Genomic DNA, 7,637 nt, shown 5'->3' with positions numbered 1-7,637 from the left:
AACCAATCCAATCAAAATGGTCAACATCCATGTGTTCTTCTTTCTTATTCTCGGTTTAGGTACAAAGGATGGACCGCGACAGAGTGAAAAAAAACAAAACAAAACAGTCAACGTCCAAAGAAAAACTCTGAAATAACTTCAGGAAGCCTATTAGTCAAGACCACCTTAAAATTACAAGAAGCTCTGACTCCTCCTTTATTATTAAATATAATAAAGAAAATGTGTTATTATAATTAAGGTAGAGCTATAAATTATTATGTGGAAAATATATAAACCCTAAAGTATAACCAAATAATACAAAAAAAAAATCTTTTTCATCTCTGGTCATACTGGCTGCACATAAATAAAAGAGTTGTTTGTTTGTTATAATAAAGATTTCCTTTCAAAATCCCCTTGCCTGACCTCTGTGTGATGAGTTTCTGTGTATCATCCGACCAGATGATAGACTGAGCTTCTGTGTGAGTAACAGGGATTTCATACCATAATCATGAAAGGTATTACTAGTGTTTTTATATTTAACATCTTATAACTCACATGTGCTTCTGTTCATGTTTCCTGCGGGCTCTTATAATGATCACTTTCACTTGCGTCGAAGGGGGGGAGGGCGCCCTCTAGTGGTTTTAAATGAAAACGCCAGACTCTTCCTTTTCACCAAACTCCCATCCATGCGCTCTTCTTCGTTCTTCTCCTCTGTTTCCTTCTTTCCACTTTCTACATAGCAGAGTTGAAGGAATGAGTTGTTAAAAAGGGTAAATAAAGACCACAGATGGATGATGGGTTAGTCCTTTGGGTCTGGACCTCTCACACTGGACCCCTGAAGACCTGATTACAATGACACTTTCCACTGGCAGGGTTTTTTGGATGCGCATTGTTTAAGGGCGTTTTAGCGTTTGCACTTCACAGAGAAACATTTTACATTTCACTTACAACACTAAATGACAGTTCAGATAAAGGACAAAGCCCTTACAATCAGTAAACCAGTTGGTCGGGACCTTTTGGACTGGTCACACAGCTCAGCAGCTGGCTGCCTTTGACATACTTCAAATATCATGGAGTTCTTTAAAAGTGATTTCCTTCTAAATCCTTTAAAGTATGTCTGTGTATGTTTGTCTACATATTGAGTATTTTAGGGCTCACATACTTGGACAAAACAACCTGCATTCCTGTAAAGTAGTTCTATCATTCATTTACATACACAGGAGTAGCTGTGATATGATATAATGCTCTATAACGATCAGTCATTGAGCCTTTCTCTGGTGTCTTTATGTACCTTAGTTTGGGGGATCTCTTTGGGGTTCTTTTGGTTCTGTGTGTGTGATTTATTTTAAGCTGGGTTTTTGTTTTTTGTTTTTGTTTTTTTTTTGGGGGGGGGGGGGGTGTTGTATTTTTTTTAATCACTGGTGTCTTAATGAATGACAAAACTTATCTGGAAAGTAGATGCTGCTGCTTTCTCATAAGCCTATCATAGAGGATGTTTTTAAGAATACTTTTACTTTCCATACTTTTAAGAGAATCTTAAACATTAAAACTGCCTTTTAAAACACTTTAAAACGACTCAATAGGCTTTTTCATCGATTGTCCTTATTAACATTCTGTTTGACTGTGGAAAAGTTCAGTTTAACTAAGCTTGTTTGCTATGTATGACTTGTAAACCATTTATTTTTTAGGATCCCTGAGCTAATTCCCATCATAATATGATGAGTAATTGCAAAGAGTAAACATCAGTAACAATATTTCATGGACTTCCAAACAAGTCCACTTATAGGTTGTCAGCTTAATTTGCCTCAGACAGTAAAGGTGCTGTGGATAAACCAATGTGAACCTTTATTCAGGTTGATGTCACAGTCAAAAGAGCAAGGTCCATGAGAGAACAAAACAAAACACTTAGATAAGGAAAACACACAAAAAAACTCAAGACAGGGACTTAGGGATACACAGGAAACACATGAAGGTAATCAGGGTAGTGGACACAGCAGGGTAACAAGACACACCTGAAAGTAACAAGGTGAGGACACAGGCAAAACTAAAGAGAAAACAGAAGCTAACAAAGCAAAATAGACACACACAGAAACAAAGACTGGACTCAGCTGCAGCTTTACAGATTTTATCGTAAAAGTGTAGCGAGTATTGTATTGAATGAGTAGGTAAGACCTTATTTGTCTGGACCTCATGCAGGTGATCCAGAGAGGCAGCTGGCAGGTAGACAGGATTCCAGGAAGGTGTAGTGGGCAGGTGAGCTACAGGTACGTATTTTTCCTTACAGGTGGAGTAACCAGCTGGGAGGATTGGTTAAACTGAACTGTCCAACTGTGAAGTGTCCATTAATCATTTTAAAGTAAAAGCAGTCCAAAGAAAAAGGGCAGTTCTGCAGGCTTTAAGGGGATCACTGTTGAACAGATTTAATATGATAATTATTATTTTGAGAGGCCTACAAGCCGGTCCTTAAATACAATAATACGCTGCCAAAAATATTCACTCATCTGCCTTCACATGCACATGAACATGAGTGACATCCCATTCTTAAAACATAGTTATTATGATTTCAGCCCACCGTTTGTCAGTATAACAGCTTCAGCTCTACTGAGAAGGCTAGGAGTTAGCAGTGTGTTTAGGGGAATTTTTGACCAGTGCATTTGTGAGGTCAGACACTGATGTTGGACGAGAAGTCAAGCTCTTACACACCAGCCTCACTCATCCACATCTTTACGAGCCTTGCTGGTTACATGTCATGCTGGAACAGGGAGGGGCCATCCCCAAACTGTTGTCACAAAGTTGGGAGCATGAAATTGTCCAAAATGTGTTGGCATGCTGAAGCACTAAGAGTTCCTTTCACTGGAACAAAGGGACCAAACTGAACTCGTGGAAACTGCCAAACCCAGTCTCATCCATCAGACTGCCAGATGGAGAAGCATGAAGACATCTCCACTGCTCTAGAGTCCAGTGGCAGCATGTTTTACTGTATCCGACATTTTGCATTGTACTTGGTTATGTAAGGGTTGGATGGAGCTGCTCGGCCATAGGAACCCATTCCTGAAGCTCTCTACACACTGTTCTTGAGTTAACCTGAAAGCCACGTGAGCTTTGGAGGTCTGTAGCAGCTGACTGTGCAGACAGTTGGTGTCCCCTGTGCGCCTGAACATACGCTGACCCTGCACTGTGATTTTATGTGGTCTACCACTTCCTTAGCCGAGTTGGTGAGGAAATTTCATGCCAGGACTTGTTGCACAGGTGGCATCCTATCACAGCACCACGCTGGAATTCACTGAGCACCTGAGAGCAACCCACTCTTCCACAGATTGTTGTAGAAGTCTGCATGCCTCGGTGCTTGATTTTATACACCTGTGACCTTGGAAGTGAATCGAACACCTGAATTCAGTGATTCAGATTTGCAAGTGAATACTTTTGGCAATGTAGCATGAGCTGAGGCCTGCAAGGACTATGAAAGGGAAATAAATCAAGGCAAGGAACCAGACATAAGTAACAAGCTCTTAAGACTAAACTGAGAACATAATCATAAGTAATAATGGTATTTCTAACCACTTATATACCACAACTTTATCCTTTCAACAGCTCCCGAAAGTTAGGGGACCTACACTCAGAAAAATAAAGGTGCCAACTGGAACCAAAAGTGGTTCTTTAGACTGATGCCATAGAAGAACCGTTTTTGGTGCCACAAAAAAGGTTCTTTAAAGGTTCAGTGGTTTATTGAAGAACCTTTAAAGGTGCCTCAAAGAACCATCAAGAAATGGTTCTTTAATGGTTTTTCAAAGAACCTTTTTTGAAATGGTTCTTTAAAGAACCATTTTAAATCTTTCAAAATAAAATGTAACATAAATGGTAAATGGCCTGCATTTGTATAGCGCTTTACTCAGTCCCTAAGGACCCCAAAGCGCTTTACACTACATTCAGTCATTCACCCATTCACGCACACATTCACACACTGGCAATGGCAAGCTACGTTGTAGCCACAGCTGCCCTGGGGCGCACTGACAGAGGCGAGGCTGCCGGACACTGGCGCCACCAGGCCCTCTGACCACCACCAGTAGGCAAACATGGGGTTAGTATCTTGCCCAAGGATATTTGGCATGCAGCCAGGAGGCAGCCTGGGATCGAACCACCGACCTTCTGATTAGTGGCTGACCTGCTCTGCCACCTGAGCAGAGCAGGTGTATCGCAACATAAATTGAATTTGAGTAGGGTAAAATAAATACGAGCACAGCATAGACATATATTAATGGTTTATTGCCATTTCATAGTATACCAAAAGACAAAAAGGCATTTTAACCCTCAGCACAACATCACTACTAATACATGTCACATAGTAGTCATTGAAACGGTAATAATTAAATATTTTTACTATACTATAAATAAATATATGTAAATACTATAGCTATAGATAAACAATACATGTATTAATTGTTGTGTTAATTAATAAAACATCAGAAAGTGATAAAAACACATTAGAAATAGCAATAGCTTCATAACAGACCAATAAATCAACACATTTTCATCAGCAGATGTTTGCATGTTCAGTAACATTATTTCAACAAGTTTATGATTAAAATGATCAATGAACTTCAGCTTTACGTTATGTAAGGTAAGTTTCATGTTGGACTCATGGTCCTTTGTTAGTCCAGTTTAGGATAATGTCTCTTAACGTATGTATCATATCAAATCTATGTCATATCAAAACAAGCCCACACCTGCAGTTGTTTCAGTTTTTCACAGGTGTTTCCTGTAAGCTGGTCAACCTCACTCAGGTGGACATCCATATCAGCCAACCAAACGACAAGGTCCTCCCTTTGTGCTTCAAATCCCTTCCACTCTGAGACAAGTAGCTGAGAGAGAGAAAACAAGGGTCAATTATAAAGAAGAGAGAAAAGTGAAACCTTCCTCAGAAGGTCTGATTCGCATACCTGCAGTCGACCTGTGATGAACTCCGGTTTGGCGTTCACGTCATCCCAGCGGCGGCTGCACTCCCTCGCTGTTGCCAGCAGCCGAGTCTGCAGGGTGCCCTGGAAGAGCAGAGTTAAAGTCCTACTCCTCCTGGTCAGGCTCTTCAGCTGGATGAGTCGAGGTCCTGCCTCTCGCCGCTACCTCTGAACACACAAACACAAATTGCATGTGAAGCAGGAGGTGCAGATTTTTTTGCTAGTCCAGGCTTGATAACGTGGAGGTATTTGGAAAACCTTTTTGGCCAGCGGACGATTGTTGTCTCGCAGAAAGTCAAATCAAATGTATGCGATACACAATTAATTCACAAGAACACATTATAAAAAACAAGTCCAGTTCTTGCCTGATTTCAACTGAATTCTGCATCAAAACAAAGTAACAGAATTAAAACGAGTGTTTCCAGCAAATGTGAGCACAAAGCCTTACTTTGTACAAGCCTGCTATTAAAGTTCTCCTCTATGCAGACAACGTTCCTGTTTTCAAGGCACAACTTGGCTCTGCTGTACAAATCTTATGGATGCACGCTAAATGAAACAGTAGTGTGCACGGCTACAGATTCTGATCCCTCATCCTAATATGGTCCCAAAAGGCTCACAAAAAACAACATAGCGATAGTAATAAAGCAAATGTTGAGGCTTCAAAATACAAAGTCCATAAACCAATGGCTGACATGGGTTTTATCATAAGGGTGATAAATATACAACATATGTTCTTAAGACTAAAAGTATAATACAGATTTTAGTCTGAGAGATTTGATGTTCATTTACCTGCAGATGCACTATACGTGCCTGCTCTGTGGTTTTCCACAACGTTTTGCACATCACTATTTAATACAGGTGAACTAAAACAAGTCATCTTTCTTTGTGAGAGGACAATATTAATGAAAGCAAACCTCAATGACATCATAGAGATCCCTAAAGATGCTCCCGCTGCTTCTCTTCCTCCTCATCCTAAGCTTCCTTCTCCTTGTCCTCGACTTCCATCCAATTGTAATTCAACCCAATTGTGTTTCTCCCTCCTCTTCCTCATTTTGTTGGAGCTGTGAACAGAATTAGTGTGAATCTGAATTAATTTGTGCAAACAAGAAAAATCTACAGCTTTTCGGTCAGAGGTGGTCTTGTGATTTAAGCCGGGTAGAGTAGGTTTATGTGTTGATGCAACCTGCTTCATCTCTGCGACTGGCTGCTGAGTGATATTTACACCCTGGCTGGATTACAAACTTTAGCCACGTGCTGAACTTTGGCCCAGTGTTGATACCTCTTGTTAGTATAATGACCTCTTCTTGGCTTAATGTATGATGATGGATAAATGAAATGTACAAAGAAAATTTGACTATATTACAAAAGGACATTATCTTGGTAACATCAAATGACCGGAGCATAACTTGTCAACTAGTCCGAAAATAAGTTCTACAGGAACAGTCAAAGACACACCTTCTCATGTGTCACATTTCTATTCATTCAAAACACTTACGCATAGCTGTATTTTATACAGCTCTTACAGGATTCAAAGTACAGGCTGATGTGAGTATTTAATGTACAGATCAGCTCTACTGAATTTCTGAGTTTCTAGAGCAGACACAGAGCTCATGTCAAAACAGGCTTCAGGAGCCATTTTAGTGACTTTAACAATATTATAAATTTTAATATCGGTCTAGCTGACATTAGGTTATGTACGCAGCACTCAATAGAACCAGATATTTTAGAAGCCAAAGGTTCAAAATAGTTGGGAGCACCTTCACTTAATTATAACAGTGGTTTTGTTAGGAAAACAGTTCTGCATACCGATACTAAATTGCGCTGACATCAACGGCTAACGTATCTAGCTAATCGCTACTGTTAGCACAACATTAACAGCAAGCTACAATGACGAGTAACAAAACAGTAAAAATGTTTTAAAGAAAATGTTTTACCTTTTCCAACAGTCCCAGAATCCAGAGCTTCAAAGACCAGCAGGTACTGAAGACTGTTATCCGTTTCGCTGTCACCGTCCGTGAGAAAGTGTTTTTTCCCTTAGAAAGTTCCAGGCCCGCCGGTCGCGCAATCTGTCTGCGCATGCGCATCCCAACAATTACCCCCTCCCTTTCAGGAGGTTGCCATAGTACGACGTGTTGTAACGTTTCTCTCTCTCTCTCCCTGTCATTTATTTGGCTCGAAACACATATTAACAAATTGCTCAGTGATAAACAAGTACTCAGATCATTTACCTAAACAGTGTGCTTTGTCAAAACTAAGTGTGTCGGTATGTGTTCATTACACATAAGTGTGTTCATTACATTGACATTCTGTTGTGCAATTGTTATTTACTTGTATTTTATAATTTGACTTTACATACTGCTGGGTGGTTTGTAAAGTTTACAATAACTAGTATTATCATTATGCTATATTTTCTAATATATATAATAATCTCAAAAGTAATGCATTGAAGCAGAAAATAGTAATACTTTATTAAAATTTAAATCTAAAGTACAGTATTTGAATGTGTGTATTGTGTCTACTGTTTGTTAACTCACCATATTCATAAACATCTTAATAATAAATTCCATATTCTATTACCACATTATTTGTGATCAATTGGTTTGCGGGGTTATGGGTGTTGGGGATAGGGTCTTTAGGCTTTGGCCCCCATCCCTGCCACCAGTATATTTTTAAGCAAGTATTTCTAACTTTAATTTGAATATTCAG

The 7,637-nt window shown here is 39.6% G+C and overlaps 1 long non-coding RNA gene across 1 annotated transcript; it reads right to left on the bottom strand.

The window, feature by feature from the left end:
- Nucleotides 1-4,257: 4,257 nt before the first annotated feature.
- On the bottom strand, nt 4,258-6,997 carry LOC134636970 (uncharacterized). The gene is made up of 4 exons (XR_010095043.1): nt 6,866-6,997; nt 5,846-5,992; nt 4,917-5,099; nt 4,258-4,838 (listed from the first exon to the last, which is right to left on the bottom strand). It is a non-coding gene; the product is annotated as an uncharacterized LOC134636970 (long non-coding RNA).
- Between the last annotated feature and the right edge of the window lie 640 nt (nt 6,998-7,637).

The sequence above is a fragment of the Pelmatolapia mariae genome, linkage group LG10_11 (assembly GCF_036321145.2).
Source record: "Pelmatolapia mariae isolate MD_Pm_ZW linkage group LG10_11, Pm_UMD_F_2, whole genome shotgun sequence".
In the NCBI taxonomy this organism is placed as follows: Eukaryota; Metazoa; Chordata; class Actinopteri; order Cichliformes; family Cichlidae; genus Pelmatolapia; species Pelmatolapia mariae.
This window is presented reverse-complemented; position numbering and strand designations above follow the sequence as displayed.